Source organism: Lissotriton helveticus, chromosome 8, assembly GCF_964261635.1.
Source record: "Lissotriton helveticus chromosome 8, aLisHel1.1, whole genome shotgun sequence".
NCBI lineage: Eukaryota > Metazoa > Chordata > Amphibia > Caudata > Salamandridae > Lissotriton > Lissotriton helveticus.
The window spans coordinates 1,144,418,124-1,144,438,261 of record NC_136069.1 but is presented as its reverse complement, the minus strand read 5'-3'; the positions used below and the strand labels follow the sequence as shown (position 1 = coordinate 1,144,438,261).

The window sequence follows — 20,138 nt, the reverse complement described above, 5'->3', positions numbered from 1 at the left end:
ATATTTAATTCAATAAGTTCCAGCGGCTGCTGCCAATCCGAGGTTGGAGGGGGGGGGGGGGGGGGGCGAGAAATATTAAAAATATAAACTTCCATTTCCTGCCGGCTGTTGTGATCTGCTCCGCGCCGCTCCTCTGCTCCCGTCCTGGCACCACAATTCCCATGGACACAGGCTCCCAGACTCCTACCAGTCGCAGCGCTTCTTAGAGTCCTAGCATGAGAGAAGCGCTGGGATTTGGCGGAGCGGGACGGTTTTGCGCTCCAGCAAGGCCTGGGAGCATGTGCCCCTGAGCACTAGGATATATCCAAGGAACAGCCTGGAGATATCCAAGTGCGCATATCGGTATGGCCGGGCGTGAACAGCTGGCCTAACTAACATGCGCACTTTCAGTCCATTCCACTCTTCCTCCCCCTGTTGTGCGACACTGCGGCTTGGCCCGCCCTCGACCCTGCAGACAGGAAGTAAAAATAAAATGACAATAAAATAGTTTTATTGTCATTTTATTTTACTTTCGGCTACTGCATTTCAGCAGCCGGGCAACGCTCCTCTGCCATAGCAGAGGAGCTGTCCCTGATAAGTTCTGGTTAACTTACTCAGTAAAGGATGTATGGGAAGAAAGAAAGATACTACAAATATTCACTTGCTAATCATAGAAAGACCTTCAATGCAGGAGGAGCCCAAAATCTGCTTTATGACAAAAGAGCCTAACGCCAATGAGCGGAGGCAAAATAGTTGCCTTAAACGGTGCTCTAACCCTTTATATGACTTTTTGAGAACTAAATTAACCACAGTGCCTCACCATCCAACTTCAGATTTGATTGTGCACCGGGATCTTTCTGAACTATATTGCGAATTGAGCGATGCTGAATAACTAGAGGAGATCCCTTTTGACATTATCCTCGTTAAAGTTGTTTCGTCCTGTGTTCCACAGACCAAGCAACTACCGGGCATGGGAGCCTTTGAATCTGTGATGGGGAATGGGGCACTAGCTGGTAACAGTGTGAAAAGATGAGAGAAGCCGAATAGAGCCACTGGAACCAAAGAAAGGATGGTGGTCTCTGTGCTGGTGCATCGGACATTAGGTGCTCCTTTACCATAAATCCCACGTAGTAGGCTTCCGAAGTTAACAAAGCTGAGGAGAAAATAAGTATGCTTGCCTTTACTGTGTTCATCCAATGGGTGGACTCGGGGAAGTATGCTTGATAGTGGACTGAACATTGAGGCTGGTCCCTCTAGTGGATTGCAAACTCAAGTAAAAGTAGAAGACTGAAGATGGCCTATTTGTGACCTAAGATATAATCGGCCCTACAGATGGCTGCTTTGAAAATGAGTTGCGGCGACCCAAATATAGGAAGCAATAGGTCCAAAAAGCAAGACCTACTGGATTTGCCAATTCCTTTTGGTGATTCTTGATGGCATCACAAGAGGATGTGCAGCATGGACAAGGAGACCAAAAAGCATTAATACAACAGCTGCTTTGTTTTGTGGGCACTCGGGTGCATGATGTGTGCACCCATGCATCATTAGGTGTGCGCAACTACAAAATGACACCAGCAACATTTTATTTTCATATTTATTTATCCAAGATGGTGGGTAAGTAAATAAATGAAAAAGTAGGAGCGCAAACTTAATTTTTTATTTGTTATTAAAGCAGAGGGGCCTGTATCAATTTGATGTGTGGTCCTTGCCAAAAATAAAAAAAGTAAGAATTTTATTTTATCTTTTTCAAAAAGATGCTGAACAATGGAGGAGCTAATAGAGGATCGAGTTGTATGTTACATAGTTTTTTTTTTTTTTTTAGAGTCCACGTACACCAATCGGTTTCATGGCTCTAGGTAACAGAAGCAAAGCCCGCCTCAAAACAGTTAGTTGTAGGCTTGTTTTAAATGGCCTTATCTTCAAAAGTTTGCTGAATCTCCAGTAGCATGGGGTGGTTCTGAGGGAACGAGTTCCAAATGTAAAGGCAAGAACCGAGAAGCGGGAGCCTCCCAAACTCTTCTTTATAAAGGGAGGGATAGAGAGGAGATTCATGTGGGTAGACCTCCAGTTGTGGTTAGTGATGTTTATTTTAGAATCTGGTTGATACAAAGACAGGCCTTCTACCATAAATGGATTTGAAGATGATACAGTCTGTCTTGAAGATTGTACGTTGAGGAGCTGTTAACCAGTGAAGCTTCCTCATCTGGGGTAATGTGGCAGTGTCTTGGTTGTTGAAATAGAAGTCTGGCTTTGTGTGAGTTGAAGTATACAAGAGAGACCTTCAGGAAGTCAAAGATAAAGAGAAATTGCATATTCGATTTCTGAAACGATTAAGGCGAGAATAACCTGGACCAGGGCATCGACGGTGGGAAACCTGCTGATCTTCGTTTTTTCAGCTGAAGAAAGCAGTCTGAGATTACTTCACCTAATTGTGGTTTCATCGAAAGATCGTTATTGATGAAGACTCCTAGGCTTTTTACAGCGTGCTTACCTAGGCTGTGGAGAGGTGCCTGTTGAGAGGGGCCAAAGGGAAGGGTTCCACTTCATGTTTATAGTTTGAGTTATAAAAATCTGTTGTATCAGAGTTAAGTTTTAGTTGGTTGCTGTTCATCCAATTTCTGATAAACTGCATAGTATTTTGAAAAATGTCACTGGCTTCAATGGAGTCCTCAGTAGTGAAGAGGAGCTGCATATCGTCCACACATTTATATATTCTGACCTTAATCTTCTTAAGAGAGTGCACTAGGGGGCGAATATACAGATTAAAACGATGTGGGGACAAGAAAGACCCAACAGGGTAACTGGACCTTGGAAGATTTGAAAGAGAATAGCCGTACGGATTGCCAGCGATCCTTTACAAAGGATATTATCTACGCCAGTGCCGGGTCCTGGAGGACCGCAACCTCAACACAGCCGACCAGGACTGGGGAGGGGAAAAGCAGCACACGAGGGTAAGCAATACATGGAGGCTGGGGAGAAGCATACAAGAGGGAATGCCCCATGAGTGAGATAGAAACATGGAATGTGGGGGTGGATTTGACATGGATAGAAGCACACGAGGGAGAGAGCTGGGAAATACATGCACTCTCATGAAATGCTTAAGCAAAAAGAAAATATAGCTCCCTTAAAGTGTGGAGTGGAAAGATGTCAGTCAGTCAGATATATGGTAAAGAGGCTATGCTCCAGAAGAGAGTCTAAAACAAAATGGAACAGCTGAGACGAGGGATGCGGTCACATAAGGAGCAAGTAAATGAAAGTGCAAAGCCAACCAATGGTAAACGAGAGGCGGTCTGTGAGCCCTGCAGGTTCTTGATGAGCCCACAATAGGTATTTTGCAGCCAGACAGCTTGACCAAAAAACACTGGTTATATGAGAAGTGGAAGTCCTGGAGTTGCAGTGGATGGCGTGCATTTAAGCTGACATGGGTGCATGTCCATTTGGTAACCCTTAGTATGCAGCTCATATTGATGCCCACATTGCTCTTCGTAGGCTGTCTGTTGCAGGATGTCGACAGCTGTGATAAGGAAATAAAGTGAGAAGAGAAAAATGTGAGCAACGGGATATGTAGAGGAGAAGAGAGATCCATGGCTCATCAGCTCTCAAAACAATACGTGGAAGTCTACAGGATCTGTAGACTCCTTTGCCCGCACCAGAACAAAACTGCTCCCCAAAAACATCTCCCCTTTCTTATGGCTCCCAAACCCTGATTAACAATTTCTTTCCACTAGGAAAGCACAGTTTGGTCTACCCCTTGCAGCGCAAAGCCTAACCCTTGCTGATGTTGCTCTGGTGTTCAGTGACTCACTTTGGTGCATGTAGCCATTGAAGACCATGATGGCACTTTAGCAATTGAAGATTATCGGACAGGTTTCCATACCTTGCACCCATTGATCTGGAACTCCTTCTGTTGATGTCTTTGAATATTCTATATTTTTCTAGAGGCTGTCCTCCAGCACCACTCTTGAGGATCACCTCTGGCTGGGATCTAGCAGTGAAGGCTTGCGAAGGAGAGAGTGGGCTGGAGCAGCAGCAGAACAGGGGAGGGACAGTGTGGAGAACCCACATACTTGTAGAAAAACCTTTCGATTCTGGAATAAAATTAATTTGGTGCGATCCTAGTGTGAAGGGAGGAAGATAAAATGTCAGCTGCTGGCAGGTGTCACACCCATGACAATACTCTTAGCAATGGCTGAAGTCCCTGCTGCTGACTGGCAGGTGAAGGAACAAATTGCAGTGGACCACAGCGATCCAGAAGACCTATACAGAATGTAAGTTCCAAAAGGTATACTGTACTCTGGTCTTTGCACTGTGGCGACACCAAATAGCATATGCGAGTAATCTGGAATTCAGCACTGATGTCTGGAGCCTTAGGAGAGCCCTCTGATATTTCAAAATCAGCAGTGTGCCTACCTTTATCAAGCAAGTTAAAAGATGCAACCCAGTACTGTCGGCCACAGCACATGCTGTAAACTCCAAGGCGCCTGCACCGTTCCACCATTTTGAACTGTAATAATTACATAATACATGGGAAAAGCGATGGAGGCAGAGGCATTTCCGGCCTGCCTCCTAAATGAAGTGCAACATTCATTGTGCAGAATGCTAGGGACAACCACACATGCAATTGGAGATTCCATGCCCCCAGGAAACACTGAAGTGTTCTCACTGGCTCTGGACCAGACATTTCAAAATAAAAGAACTATTGAGTGAAATGAAAGAATTCCAGAATAACATTGACTGACTCAGAGAGAATTTGGCATATACACCAAGGAAAGCAAGCCGGGCATGAACTGTGCAGATGAGATCACATGGTAATGGGAAAGGAGGATCGGTCTGTCGCGCCATAAAAATTGGCGCCTGAAATGTATAGACTGTGGGATACTGGAGATGGTGGGGTGTTCTTCATATGGATGATTGAGTCCTGACTAGAGCTGTCATTTATAGTCCAAGTTGGGATTTAGGGTCAGTGAAATAAGAGTTGTATAGTAGATTTTGCAAACATTATATTGTTCTCCACATTACCTTCGCTTCTCTCCTTATTTCCTCACCTGCTCCAGGTAAATTGAGGGGCATTGCAGACTAACTTCGTAGTGCATATTGCAAGTCTTCTAAAACCTAGATGTATTGTAGCGTAAGGAATTACATGTCTATGTATTGCCTTGGTACGATTTCACAATCAACACAGTGCTTAATTGGTGCTGGTGGTTGCAGGTGCTGAGGACCCGCACTGGATTTCACCAGCACACTGTGACTCAGAGCAAGAGATAGAAAGACAATAAGACTAGAAGGAAGAGAAGGACATGAAAACAGTAGTAATGAGAGAAAGCAAGAATGAAAAAGAACCCTCAAGAGTGAAATGAAGAAATTAGAAGTGTCTGGTGAATAAAGAGTCCTGGGGTTGGATCAAAACTGGAAAGCTTTGGTAATCCAGACCTTCAACAGTGCTGTTGGTTCCTAAGAAAACATTCAAGCACCTGTATTTATTCTCACAAATGATGCAGTGAATAAAATTAAAATGTTGCCAAAAGATTATACCCCATCAATTCCCGGTTGTGCATCTTGACTGTGCCATTATGGGTTTTCTCACCGCTGTTTCCTGACATAGCTGTGTAACTTTAGGGCTCTGATTATGGTTGACCTGATTCATTTTAAGGTATTTAAATATATTCCTAAACGTATCACAATTACAAGTTAAACCATAAGCACCACACCTGTGCATCTTTCCCTGGGTAAATTTAGAAATGTATGCTAATCAACGTTATGGTATACTAACTTCCATTTCTAATGTGGGCTTTCTAATGTGGGCTATCACACAAGTGCCTCGAGGCGCACCGCTTCAAAGCGGATTTTGGTACACGGGAGTGATAGAGACACACATGCAGCTGAAGATCACTCATAATAACCATGGACGGCCAGATGGCCCGGGAGGCAGGTGGTTGGGTGGGGATGGTTAAGAATATGATGGTTAGGGTTGGGTGGGAATGGGAAGGGTCGGGTAGGGCCAGATTGTAACTGCTGCAAATGCAGACAATATGAGTAAGAACCATTGGATATTGTAGGCACGCATCTGCTTCTGTGCATGCATTGACTGAGGAGGTTAAAATTACCCATGTGGGAATACAGATTTTTTTCAAATCTGCTGATTCCCAGTGATGTACGTGCAGTTGTTTCCTCTCGAACAGATATAGAACATATGCGTACTGCCAATGTGTTGTATGTTAATTTTGTTGACTTTTTCTGTACTCTGCTGATTGTCAGCCTTAAATGGAAAAATAAAGATCTCACAAGGCTCCATGAATACAGAGCAAGTTCAGTTAAAAAGGCTAAGAAAGGCTTGTGTAAATAGCCAAGTTTACAGACTCTTCCTGAGTTTAGAAAATAATGTCGAGAACAGAACAAACTGTGGAATTGAATTCTCAAGTTTTGGGGAGCCATACGAGATACTTTACCCGCTATACCTGTTCATACAGACCATGGAGGCCACAAAGATGTTCACCTCTGTAGAAGGAAGGGATGTCACTGGGCAGTATTTTTTGATGCGTTTTAAAACTATTTTTATAGAAATTAAAACATAGTGCGAAACCAGAGGTGGGCAAGTGAACAAATTAACAGGGCAAGCTGAGCCAACAGTCTGGATTGGCTCTTGGAGCCATTGCACGAGCCGAGCCCGAAAAATGTTTGCAATCTATGATGTACAGCAAACATCATTGATAAAGTCTCTTCAGAATTCAAAAACGTGCATTTCTGTTACATTGGTAGCTTTGATATTCTAGTCTTTAAACTGGAATTTGGAACCACTCCTTCCTCCGCCCACAACCTGGCGACCCTAATATTCGTGAGCTAAGGGGCTTGACCCAGGTCCTCACACCAGCTCCCCCACTGCCAGAGACGGGTCTCCCTAGCTGATGCTCCTTGAGCTTTCAACCCCTCCCCCTGCCTATCTCCCACGCTGCTCCTGCTTTTGTACAAGGTTAGCCATATTGTTGTAGGTTAACTTTCTGTCCTTGCGTTTGCCATTTTCTTGTTGGCAAGGTTTTTTTTAACCGTTTTTTCCTTTCCTTTATTAGCCATCAACCGTTTTCCTTTGTGCTAGTGGTTTTAATTTTTTTTTTGTTTTTGTTTTTTTGTTTTTGTTTTTTTGCTTTCCTGTACCAGCCGTTCTTTTGAGCCAGGGTTACTGCCTGCTTCCCGCCATTTCGTTAAGCCTGCCTCCCGCTGTCCATCAAGACTCCCTCCCCAACGAACTACTTAATGCAGGCTGCATCATGACTTCATTGAGAAGGTCCTCGCACCAGCTCCCCCACTGCCTGAGACGGGACTCTCTTGCTGATGCTCCATGAGCTTCCGCCCACCCCCTGCCTATCTCGTGCTCTGCTCCTGCTTTCATGCAAGGTTAGCCATATTGTTGTAGACCAACTTTCTGTCCCTGTGTTAGCCGTTTTCTTTTGTGCCATATTTCAACAGTTTTTTTTCTTTCCTGTATGAGTCATCAGCTATTTTCCTTTGTTCTAGTGTTTTTTGTTTTTTTGTTACTGTTTTTCTTTCCTGTACTAACCATTCTTTTGCCCGCTTCACAATGTTTCGTCAAGCCCCACCTCCCGCCTACACTTTCTCTCCCAGGACCTACTTAATAGAGACTGCAGCCTGGCTGTGCGCCGCGGGCACGTTCGAGGCAAGCCCTTCTGCGCTGGTCCATGTGGGACTGCGCCCAGCACCAAGAACCCTAGCCCTCCTGCCATCCATCGCTACACCACCACTGTGCTCCTGGCACCCAGTTGCGGTTACAAAAACTGTTGCATCATCTCTGCGCGAACCACAGAGAGACCCTATGCCTGCCACCTCTGCCCCTTCACCTGCAACACAGACACCTCTCCCACGCAGCTGTCATCTGACCCCCAGGAACAGCTGCCTTGCATGCTGCTCAATGCCCGATCCCTCTGCAAACACTCCACAGAATTCTGGGACATCATCACCACTCTCACCTCAGATGTGATGTTGATCACCGAAACCTGGCTCACCACATCTTCTAACCTGGACATCATGGCCGCAACACCCCTCGGCTACAAGATAACACAGAGACCGCACCAACAGACACAGAGGAGGCTTCACCATCATCCACAAGTACACCCTTCAGTGCTCCTCCAATGACGACAACACAAAAGTGATCATGGAACACCTCAACTTCCAAATCTACACGGATGCAAAGGAAACAATCAGAGGAACCCTTGCCTACGGACTCCTGGGCACCAACCCCAGCTTCTGCAACGGCATCTCCAGATTAATCGCCCCCACCCCCTTTAGCAGTCGACTCCAAACACTACATCTTCTTTGGTGGCCTGAACTTCCACCTCGACAACCTGAACAACACAAACACCACCTGCCTCTTTGAAAACATGAGCAACATTGGCCTCCCTCAGTTGGCCACTAGCCCTCTGACTGCGCAGGACACGTTCTGGACCCTATTTTCACAGCCAGAGACAGTCAAGTTCAGCCATGTCACCAACTTAACATGGACCGACCACAGCATCGTCCACTTCACCATTGCAGGCTCACCAGGACCCACCACCAAGCCACCTATCCCACCCCCCCGCCGACTGAACAAAATCACCTAGACCCATTTAACAATTGCCCTCCGTACCTCCTGACCTGCCACCACAAGCAACCTGGAGAACTTCTCTGTCTGGATCTCCAACAGTGCCAACATCATCGTCCCCATAAAACCGTGAAGCATCAACCGGTCCAGCAAGCACACCAGTTGGCTCACATCTGAACTCCGGACCTTCAAACAAGAATGCAAGTGACTGGAGAGACCATGGCATTCCAGCAGAAATCTCACACAGATGATCACCTTCAAATCTGCCCTCCGTGATTACCACGTTTGCCTCAAAGAAGCCAAGGAGTCTCTAACAAATAGCTTAGAACTCTTCAGCATCATCAGAATTCTCCTGCTCTTCACCAACTGAAAACATCATGAGCCCTTTCCAAATCCTTTGTAACATCCTGGCAGACTACTTCTACAACAAGATATTAGATATCTACTGCAATTTCAACCCACCGACTTTAGCCACCTCCTTAAAGACACCACCAACTACCACCTGGAAGCCACTCGCCATGCCAAGCATGTCAGCCATAACCACGATCCACTCCGGAACACAGAATGCCCTCTGCCCCCATCACATCTTCAACCTGGGGCATCCTCTATGCATCTATCACTACGACCATCGTCCCCGAAGCATGGAAACACATAGACGTTAAACCCCTCCTAAAGACGCCCTCCGCCGAACCCATCAAACTCCACCCCATCTCCCTGCTCCCCATCTCCGCCTAGGTACTAGAAAAAGGCAATCAACCGGCTGCTTTCTGAACACCTAGAAGTAAACAACATGCTCGACTCCTCCCAGTCCCAATTCCCCATCAACCACAGCACAGAGACCACCTTGATCGCAGCAACTGATATCAGAACGCTCCTCGACCGTACACTTTAGACACCGTCTCTCACCACACCCTCATCACAAGACTCCACCACATCGACGTCCAGGGAAACACCCTCAAGTGGATCACCTCATTCCTCCCTGGATGCACTCAGTCTGCCTACCGCCCTTCACCTCAGAGCGAAAGAGCATCACCCGCAGTGTCCCACAAGGCTCCTCCCTCAGCCACACTCTGTTCAATGTCTACATGACTCCGCTAGTGGACATCGTCTATACATGGGCTCAACATCCTCTCCTACGCTGGTGAAACCCAAACCATCCTCTCACCAAATACCCCTCAAACCACCACACCAAACTGCCAGAATGCCATGACCAACTTCGCCGACTGGATGAGGTACAAAAGCCTTAAGCTGAACTTTGACAAGACCGAAGTGCTGATTTTCGTGAGACACACCTCTCCATGAGATGACACCTGGTGGCCCTCCGAACTTGGACCCACACCCGCGAACCACGCCTGCAACATCTGCATTATCCTGGACACCAAACTCCCAGTGAAGTGCCAGTTCAGTGCATTATTCTCCTCCTGCTCCCACACCCTCTGCATGCTATGAAAGCTCTTCAGATGGATCCCCATCAAGACTAGGAAAACAATCGCACAAGGCCTCGTTACCAGCCCCAGCTGACTGGACTTCTTATATCCCCTCTACGGAGCCCACCACCCAACTCCTCAAGAGACTACAGACTATATAGACCATTGCAGCTAGACTCATCCTCAGCCTCCCCAAATAGACCAGCATCACCCCCCACCTCAGAAGTCTACACTGGCTCACCATACTGAAGAGATACCAACTGCTCACCCACGCCTAAAGAGCCCTCCACAACATTGTACGAGCCTGCATCAACCACCGCCTTGTCATGTGAACCCTGTATGTGGCCCAGATTCTTCTAGATAATAAATTGTCTATTCAATCAAGCAGAGCGTTAGTTATAGGTTAGCTAGGATTCTGAACTCGCACATTTGAATGTGTTTTCATATGCAATAGCTAAGAAAAAGGAGGATCGGTAAAAGAAAAGATTTGCCTAAAATCACACAATTTGTTTAAGCGGGTAAGCCGCGATTAATCCAGGATTTCTCGTTTTAGTTGGTCTTTATCAGCCCCTAAATGGGTATAAATTGGTCTACTTTTTACCTCAAACAGTACCGGATTAGGGTAGAAGCAGGGTGCAGGCAGAAACTGCATTAAAGCTTGGCTCTCCTTAGGCCTGTGGTTCCAACAGTACCTCGAGCTGAGCCAAGGCCAAGGTCATACTCTAGCCTGGCTCAAGCTTTACTTGGCTCGCTCACATCTATGCGAAAAGGCACATTATGTACTAGACTAAGGCCATTCATCTGAACTCTTAGTTTTGAGGACAACTAGTGTACATGTCGTAGAATTGGTATACCCTGTTATAGTCCTCCGGAACCATTCACAAAGCGAGCGGCAGAATTTTGCATAATGGCACTTGCAGATTTTGGTGCAGTAAGCATTAAACTCTACAAATAACGCGCCATTTTGTGGATAGTGATTGTAATTGGGTGCTATTTATCACACCCATTTAATTCCATTCCTTGCAATGTCAGAATATTTACTTCACACTTTTCCAAACCATCTGTAATTTGGGTCTAAACTTGTTTATTTTTTCCCCAGTAGAGCCCTGCCGCTACTAAACCTCAATAGCTATGTGACTGACCTTCCTGCAGTTTCAGACTGGCCAAGTTTCCCAAACTTAGAAAGTACCTTTTCAGGTTTTGACAAATTGTTTATGCTGGACAGGGGAATGATTTCTTCTGATTTTCCCCTCTGTGCCACTGGATTGAAGCTAGCCTGGCTGATTAGGGGTGAAACCTCAAAACCAGTCCTAGGATTCTTGTTTCTGGTCCAGGGAGGACTTTGGTTGGCACTTTGGGCTGGAATGTTGCCATGAGGAACATGGGTCAAGACTGATTTGCATATGGCTGGGTCTAAACTGGGGTGGCATGGTGAGACAAGAATGATGGATTTAACCCAGATCTATTGACTCGGGGTGTATGTTTTGATTTGTTTCGCATTCCGTCCATCACTTGTGTCTTTCAGTTTCTCACCCTAAGTGTGCCGGGTATGCCCAGATGTGAGTCCCGAGATCACTGTGCCACTGGATTTAAGCTAGCCTTGCTGATGAAACCCCAAAAACCGGTCCCAGGATGCTTGTTTCTGGTCCAGGGAGGACCTGGCTTGGCAGCTTGGGCTGGGCTGTTCCACGAGGAACATGGTCTAGACTGATTTGCATATGGCTGGGTCTAAACTGGGATGGCATGGTCAGCAAAAGAGCAATGAATTTAATCCAGATCTCTTGACTGGGGGTGAATGTGTTGATTTGTTCTGCATTCCCTCCATCATTTGTGTGCTTGTTCCCTTCCTCTTCATGCATAGTGAATGCATCTAGAAAGAGAAGCGATGTAAAGCATGAATTCACCCCTTAGGGCATCTTGGCACTGAATAAAATATGTTTATTTGTTACCTAACTCTCTAATACTCATGTCATCAACCTCGCAAAGATGAAAGGCTGTTTGGCCCTGCTGGGATTTAAACTCAGAGCATGATTTCCTACACAGATCACTGTAGGCAATTCATTAATTCGCAGATCCCCAGACCCCTTTTTAAATTGCCTATTACGTCAACCAGAGGAACTCAGCGGTAACAGCGAGTCACAGCGGCTCACCTTTTTTCAACTCGGCGCCAATCCACCTCTCGGCGCACCCGCTCCGCGGGTGCCCCTTCGCCTGCTTGAGGAGGGAAACACACCCGCTGTTGGTAGTGAGGAGCGTTGAGGCGGTAAGGAGGCAAGCGGTACCGGGCGTGTGGCTGTAGCGGGGCTGCGAGCGTGCGGGGACTTCATTTCCCAGAAGTCCCCGCCAGACCGACGGAGAGCTTCCGGTCCGCTCTCCCTGCTGGCCCGCCCCCCGCCCTCCTGAGGTTACAAAACACCAGTCAGCATCCAAAACGAGTGGGACACCTTTTTAAATTGCCTATTACGTCAACCAGAGGAACTCAGCGGTAACAGCGAGTCACAGCGGCTCACCTTTTTTCAACTCGGCGCCAATCCACCTCTCGGCGCACCCGCTCCGCGGGTGCCCCTTCGCCTGCTTGAGGAGGGAAACACACCCGCTGTTGGTAGTGAGGAGCGTTGAGGCGGTAAGGAGGCAAGCGGTACCGGGCGTGTGGCTGTAGCGGGGCTGCGAGCGTGCGGGGACTTCATTTCCCAGAAGTCCCCGCCAGACCGACGGAGAGCTTCCGGTCCGCTCTCCCTGCTGGCCCGCCCCCCGCCCTCCTGAGGCTACAAAACACCAGTCAGCATCCAAAACGAGTGGGACACCTTTTTAAATTGCCTATTACGTCAACCAGAGGAACTCAGCGGTAACAGCGAGTCACAGCGGCTCACCTTTTTGCAACTCGGCGCCAATCCACCTCTCGGCGCACCCGCTCCGCGGGTGCCCCTTCGCCTGCTTGAGGAGGGAAACACACCCGCTGTTGGTAGTGAGGAGCGTTGAGGCGGTAAGGAGGCAAGCGGTACCGGGCGTGTGGCTGTAGCGGGGCTGCGAGCGTGCGGGGACTTCATTTCCCAGAAGTCCCCGCCAGACCGACGGAGAGCTTCCGGTCCGCTCTCCCTGCTGGCCCGCCCCCCGCCCTCCTGAGGCTACAAAACACCAGTCAGCATCCAAAACGAGTGGGACACCTTTTTAAATTGCCTATTACGTCAACCAGAGGAACTCAGCGGTAACAGCGAGTCACAGCGGCTCACCTTTTTTCAACTCGGCGCCAATCCACCTCTCGGCGCACCCGCTCCGCGGGTGCCCCTTCGCCTGCTTGAGGAGGGAAACACACCCGCTGTTGGTAGTGAGGAGCGTTGAGGCGGTAAGGAGGCAAGCGGTACCGGGCGTGTGGCTGTAGCGGGGCTGCGAGCGTGCGGGGACTTCATTTCCCAGAAGTCCCCGCCAGACCGACGGAGAGCTTCCGGTCCGCTCTCCCTGCTGGCCCGCCCCCCGCCCTCCTGAGGCTACAAAACACCAGTCAGCATCCAAAACGAGTGGGACACCTTTTTAAATTGCCTATTACGTCAACCAGAGGAACTCAGCGGTAACAGCGAGTCACAGCGGCTCACCTTTTTTCAACTCGGCGCCAATCCACCTCTCGGCGCACCCGCTCCGCGGGTGCCCCTTCGCCTGCTTGAGGAGGGAAACACACCCGCTGTTGGTAGTGAGGAGCGTTGAGGCGGTAAGGAGGCAAGCGGTACCGGGCGTGTGGCTGTAGCGGGGCTGCGAGCGTGCGGGGACTTCATTTCCCAGAAGTCCCCGCCAGACCGACGGAGAGCTTCCGGTCCGCTCTCCCTGCTGGCCCGCCCTCCTGAGGCTTCAAATCAACAGCTTACTCCCGCAGCGCGGGACGCAGCCCGGGCTAAGACTGGGCAAAGACAGGGCCGTTTTAGGCCGTTAGAGGCCGGTAGAGACTGGACTGGGCCACTTCTCTTAATTTTAACCTTTTGAGTCTCTGTAGCTAGCATACTTGAATCTTTTCTATTTTACTGTTATATTCTTCCCCCACAATGTCCTCACGTGAAACTCGGAGCAAGGCAACTAAGACCTCCAAAAAAGCCACAGGCACTCTAGACGATTTTATCACTAGGACCAGCCTCTCCATTGATAATGAAATAATTAAACTTCAGCATAAAGTTACTACTGAACTTGAATGTGCTAGGAGGCTTTCAACTGAACTTGCGCTCAGGAAAAAATCTTCCCTAGGCAGCATTGCTACCTCCAAAACTCCCGAACGCACTCCTGGTCCAAAACCAATTATAGTCCTTGCTGAGGTGCACTCGATAGTAGAGGAATCAATTCCTCCTACCATTCACGAATCCCATGGGCCTTCAATTATGGACGAGTCAGGAAGCTCATCACAGTTGACTCTCTCAAAGGAGAGTGTTGAGGATCTTCCCGACGGGGCGCCCTGTAAGCCACTAGTAGAGATGATACCTAACACAAGCCCATCATCTACTTGTTGGTTGCCAGATGAAACAGAGGCTCTCAAAAACAAATCACCCGTCAAAGTACCATCAAAGCACAAAAGAAAGCGTAAACATCTAACCGCTTTCGCTAGGAAGAAAGCAAAAGTAGCACTTAGTTATAACATCAAGAGTGGAACTGTAAACACGCCTATTGTAACATCCGAGATCTCTGTACACGATGCAGCACTAGCAAATGTAGACAATACTGACAACAACAGCATAGATGAACAAATCTCCATTGCTATGTCTGATCAATTAGGCAGTGAGGGGCAAAGAGTCTCCTGTGATATGGTAGAAGAAGATGGTGGAAGAGAAGAATTTTTAAAAGTAGTATGGGAGACGCTTAAGAGATTACTCAAACCAATAGAAATTAGGTTAACTGGAATTGAGAACCAACTTCTCGAGGTTGAGAAAAGTGTTATCACTCTTTCAAGTATAAGTCTCAACTGTACTGACGCGCCTAGAGTCACCCAACAAGCTCCAGTCCCTGTCCCGGCTATATTAAAAAACTCACATATTAGTCCATTGAATGTGCAGCAAAAAAAGGTGGTGATAGCAAGTAATACAAATACTAATCAATTTACTAGCACCAAACCCCAATTGAATCCAACCCCCCCCAACTTCTACAGCTACATCTGTAAAAACTACTAGATCCCCAGACCCAGCTGAAACAGACGACCTGTAGAAACTCATAAAATGCAAGTTTACAATTGTCAATCTGGATTATTTAATTGATCATGGAACACAACGCAAAAATATATAGAATTCGATAAGAACCTGTCTGGATCCGCTCTCAGTAATGGAAGAACTTAACCATGGTTTGTTTCTCTCGCTCTCCTTTGTGCCTTGGGCGAAGTGAGAAATAAAGTGAAACTGATGTCATGGAGTGGGCATTTGGTAATTTAGGACAGCCCTATCTCCAGGTTGTATACTTTAATAATGTGCTAGCATCTATCCGAGATCCATGAGGGGACAAATCAAAATAGCGAAAAATTACTTTGCAGGAGTACCTGGGTAAAAATCGATTTTGGGTTGTAAGTGGCCAAATACTGGTGGTGAGGGTGAGTTAAGCTTGGGAACAAAGTTACAGTTGGAGTAAGTGTGTTGGTGGTGGTGGTGGTGGGGGGGGGCTTAGGTAATCCAGAAAGGGGCTGAAGAGAGACCGTGTTGGAGACGGGTGTGCAGACCATGGCCAAGCGTGTGCACAGTGAAGTCAGCGATGGTTACATTGTGTGAGATGGTCTACTGGGAACGAAAGGCTGTCCTGTCCTGTGTGAGAGGTTTCAGCTGGACGTGGACGCTTCTGCAGGAGTGCACATTGTGTTGTGTATTTACTACACTCATGTGAGCACCACATGCGTAAGAGAAGCACATAGCATAAGGCCCAGCAGTCCATGCATGGTAAGCACACAGCGGGGTGCCAAGTATGCCAGTTTCATTTATTGTGAGCCAGTAAATCTATACTACTATTATAAAGAGAGAACTGTGACCTTTGAGCCAGGTAAACTCGAAAAGTACACCACCAATCAAAACACCCAAGACATCTTTGAAAACCTCAGGGCAAGCAGAAGGACATAGGCTATTAAAAATAAAAAAGATACATAGTTTAAAAAATTTAGAAATAAAAATAAAGTAGTCCCTTGCAAGTAGCGCCGGCCGCGACGTCTGCGTGATGACATCATTTGCGTTTGCGCTCCCTGGCAACACTTCCTGAAATTGCGCAGAAGATCGCGACCTGCTGGGAGGACTGCCGCGGCCCTGCTTGCTGCTGGGCGAAGTGGCGGTCTGTGCGGGCGGGGCGCCTGGAGCGGGACCGGCGGCTGAGGTAAGGATCAGGCTCTCCGGGACACGGGCGGGAGGGGGCCGGGGCGGGTGGGGGCCGGGGGCGGGAGTGCACGCAAGCCTCAAATGCTGCCCCCAGCCCTTTTCTGCCCCAGGCAACGCTGAGGCGGGCTGCTAGTTGGTACATAAAATAGTTGGTCAAATGTTAATGCTTACTGTACACAAATGCATACACTGCGCGCATTAAGGTTTGGACCATTCCATGCAAGTCGTCCATGTACATGAATACCATGCAACCAAGCATGTATATTAGGGCGTGTAATGAACCATTGGGAAATGTCTGTGAATACACATACAGAACGATAAATAGATACCCATTTACTGGATGACTTGAGAAAATTAAAGCCAGAAAACCGGGATAAATCAAGGCTTCCATGATTCAATTGTGTGGTCTTAGGCAAATATTTAATCATTATTGCATATGAAAGCACTTTCAAATAGTTCATATTAGCCGTTGTACTAAAACCTATGTTGCTTGATTTTAATAGGCTAATGTCGCTGTATAACAACCTAGTCACGTACAGGGTTTACATGAGGACTGCCTTGCCTCTTAGTTCACTGATGGCTCCTATTTAAAAGCTAACACTTTCAATAAGCCCTTCTCAGTACAGTGCTATATTGTGACATATTAATTCCAATGATTCGAGGGAGCGGATCCCACTTCATAAAAATATCACAGGGTCAAAAATTGTTGATTCCCAGGTTTTTCACTTTATTCTAGAATCAGTCACTGATACTAGAATAAAGTGAAGAACTTGGGAATCAACAATTTTTGACCCTGTGATATTTTTATGAAGTGGGATCCGCTCCCTCGAATCATTGGAGTTGCATTGGCCATTTTTTGGATCTTTGGACGGTGGATCCATTTGGGGTGTTGAGCGGACAGCATACTAAGAAAAGACAATTTAGTGAATTCTATTTACAAATTTGGGTTGTTTTCTGTGCTACAGTGCGTTTGCCCTCACCGTTGTTGCTTTGAATATTGTGTGACATATTAATGTCAAAGCTTCCACATGTTAAAGAAATACACTTTTTTATTTTTTGTTTGAAGAGACGTTATTTTATTTTACGTGATGCTTGTTGTATGACTTCATAGCAAACATTTTCAGGGCTCGGCTCATGCTTGGCTCCAAGAGCCGAGCCAGACCCTTGACTCTGCTCTGGCTCAGCTCTCCCTGTTAATTTGTTGACTAGCCCACATGGACATCAATTCAACCAAATGCTAGGGGTAGCGGAAGTGACATCACACACAATTTTATGTTTACTTTCACTCACTCCTGCGTACACATTCGCGTGCATTCACTTACACACGCTCTCTTACATAAGCCCACACTCAACTGCAAGCAGGCACACAACATGCATTCAAAAGCACTGTTAACTTACCTCAGCTGCGAGATAAGGTTATATACCAGCTAATTGCACACCATTTATTATCACACAAATAGCGAATATTATGACTTTATTCACCATCAGTTTAATTAAAAAGAAAAAGCCCTAACCTACGTCCACAAAAGGATGAGCTGTCTTTTGGTTCCGCCTATCTACACGATAAGAATGCTATTCTCTAAATAGCTCATCTTGATTTTGCAAAATTTTGTAATCTCACCAAATAAGTCTCTTTGGTGTTTTCGTTAAAAGTTATTTTGTGACATTCAAAATTGTAAATATTGATCCATGTATGTATGGTATGTGTGAGAGAGTGAGATTCGAATGTGAATGTAGACCAACCACGTATGAATGTTTGGTTTCCCCACTAATGTGCACTTTTATGCAAATGTCATTTTTATGAAAATTGTATTTTGTATTGTTCGTCTTTGAGAATTGTTGTGAACTTTCTGGTGAACTTTAACCAACGAATATTTAGAAAACTTTCATGAATAATAAAAGTGATTCATTCTGACGATTTGTCTAAACTCGCACTTAGTTTAATTCTTCGCGCGTAGAAATTCAAGTTGTTATTTAAATAGAAGTTGCAGTACTGGCTTCTGTGTAGTTGTTGAGTCTTTTGGTTCCTGGCACTGATTTTACCACCTCTGAAGCCTGTGGTCAAAGAGCAGTGCCAGGGGTTGCAAGGGGCAAGCCAGGAATGCTATCCCTGGCGACCCCCTCAATGACGTCCATAAACGAGCTCCCCTTGTGTTCCTGACCCTGATTTTATCACCTCTGAGGCATGGGGTCAAAGGGCAGTGCAAGGACTCACAAGGGGCAATCAGGAGTGTGATCCCTGGCGACACCTGAATTACGTCCATAAAGGACGAGCTGCCCTTGTGTTCCTGGGACTGATTTTGCCACCTCCTGAGGCCAGGGGTCACAAGGGCAGTGCCAGGGGCTGCATGGGGAAAACCAGGAGTCGCAGCTGCGACCCTTGGCGACCATAAATGACGTCCACGGACGCCCACCTCTTATAATCCATGAAGTAGTTAGTCTGTGTAAGACATTGTATCTAATGCGCTGGAACATCAGCCCACAGCCTCCTGTCTTCTTCCCAGGAGGCACTGGGCATGGGGTCTGCTGCAGGGTGCTGCCTCACCTCCTCGTTTGTAGCTGCTCTTGCCGCCACTAGCATCATAGAAAGCGTATAGTATCAGTCTTCAAGGGTCGGGTGAGGAGTGTGTACTGATAAGCCATGTCACCTTTCCATGTTGGCATGTAAGTGTAGCATGAAGAGCTGGCGATTTATTTCCCCACTCTAGCAATTACAAGAGAAAGGCAAGAGCACAACTCTATTACACACATAGTCTAACTCATGCTCCCTTTTGATCTCCGCTAATTGGCGATATAATGTGTACGCCATCTTAGGGAGGGGCACAGAGGAAATTGTAACACTTTTTTTTCTAAATTATGGTCTTGCTTCTGGCCTTTAAGTGGGCTGGATCCCTCCAGGTCTCGGGCCCTGTGGTAATTAAAAAACAACATTGAAGCGGGTCCCTTTTGGGCCGTACATTCATATCCCTAACTTTAGTGGCAAAAATGATGCTTGAATTTTGAATGGTGAATGTAAATAACCTTCATACAAGCCATGTTAGCGATTTAGTTGTGGTTTATTTTTCCCATTTGACTTAATCTTGCATTGAATTAATTAATTAATATAACTTATAATGCACAACTTATGCCCATGGGCGTCTTTGCTCTATAGAACACGAGGATACCTACAGCAGATGTTATGTTATTAACATTTTTAATGCGCACAGATGCTCCAGCGAAGGAGCGTCCTGGCGCAGGGAAAGGAGAACATAACACAACACTAAAACCAGCAACAAAAGAGGCGGGGATACTAAAACAAAGAATTAAAACAAGAAGGTTTTCAGGGCCCTACGAAAAGATAATAGATCGTCCGAGAAGCGGATTTCCAAGGGAAGCGCATTCCAAAGAATCGCAGCTTTCACTCGAAAAGAGCGTCCACCCATCCGGCTGAGTCTGAAGCGGGGGACAACCACAAGGGATTGACCGAGAGATCTGAGTGAACGAGTTGGAACGTAGGGAGAGATAAGTTTATTAAGAATCTCTGGTGCCGACTCTTGCAGAATTTTAAAGACCAGGCTAAGAGCCTTAAAGTGAATTCTCTTTTTTATCGGTAGCCAGTGCAAGGACCGAAGAGTGTTAGAGGTGGAACAGGTCCGAGGCAAACCGACCACCGCCCTAGCCGCTGCGTTCTGTACCCGTTGTAAACGAAGAATCTCAGCTTGGTTCGCTCCAAGAAGGAGTGAACTAGCGTAGTCCAACCGTGAAATAATCATTGCTTGGATGACCAGCTGTCTTGGAGCGTCAAAAAATTTGAGCACAGGTCTTAGGCCACGTAATACACCAAAA

General features: G+C 46.8%; 1 protein-coding gene across 3 annotated transcripts in view; it reads left to right on the top strand.

The window, feature by feature from the left end:
- The window catches only part of CHST10 (carbohydrate sulfotransferase 10), a 188,666-nt gene that overhangs the window by 31,812 nt on the left and 136,716 nt on the right, over positions 1 to 20,138 (top strand). The window lies entirely within an intron of this gene.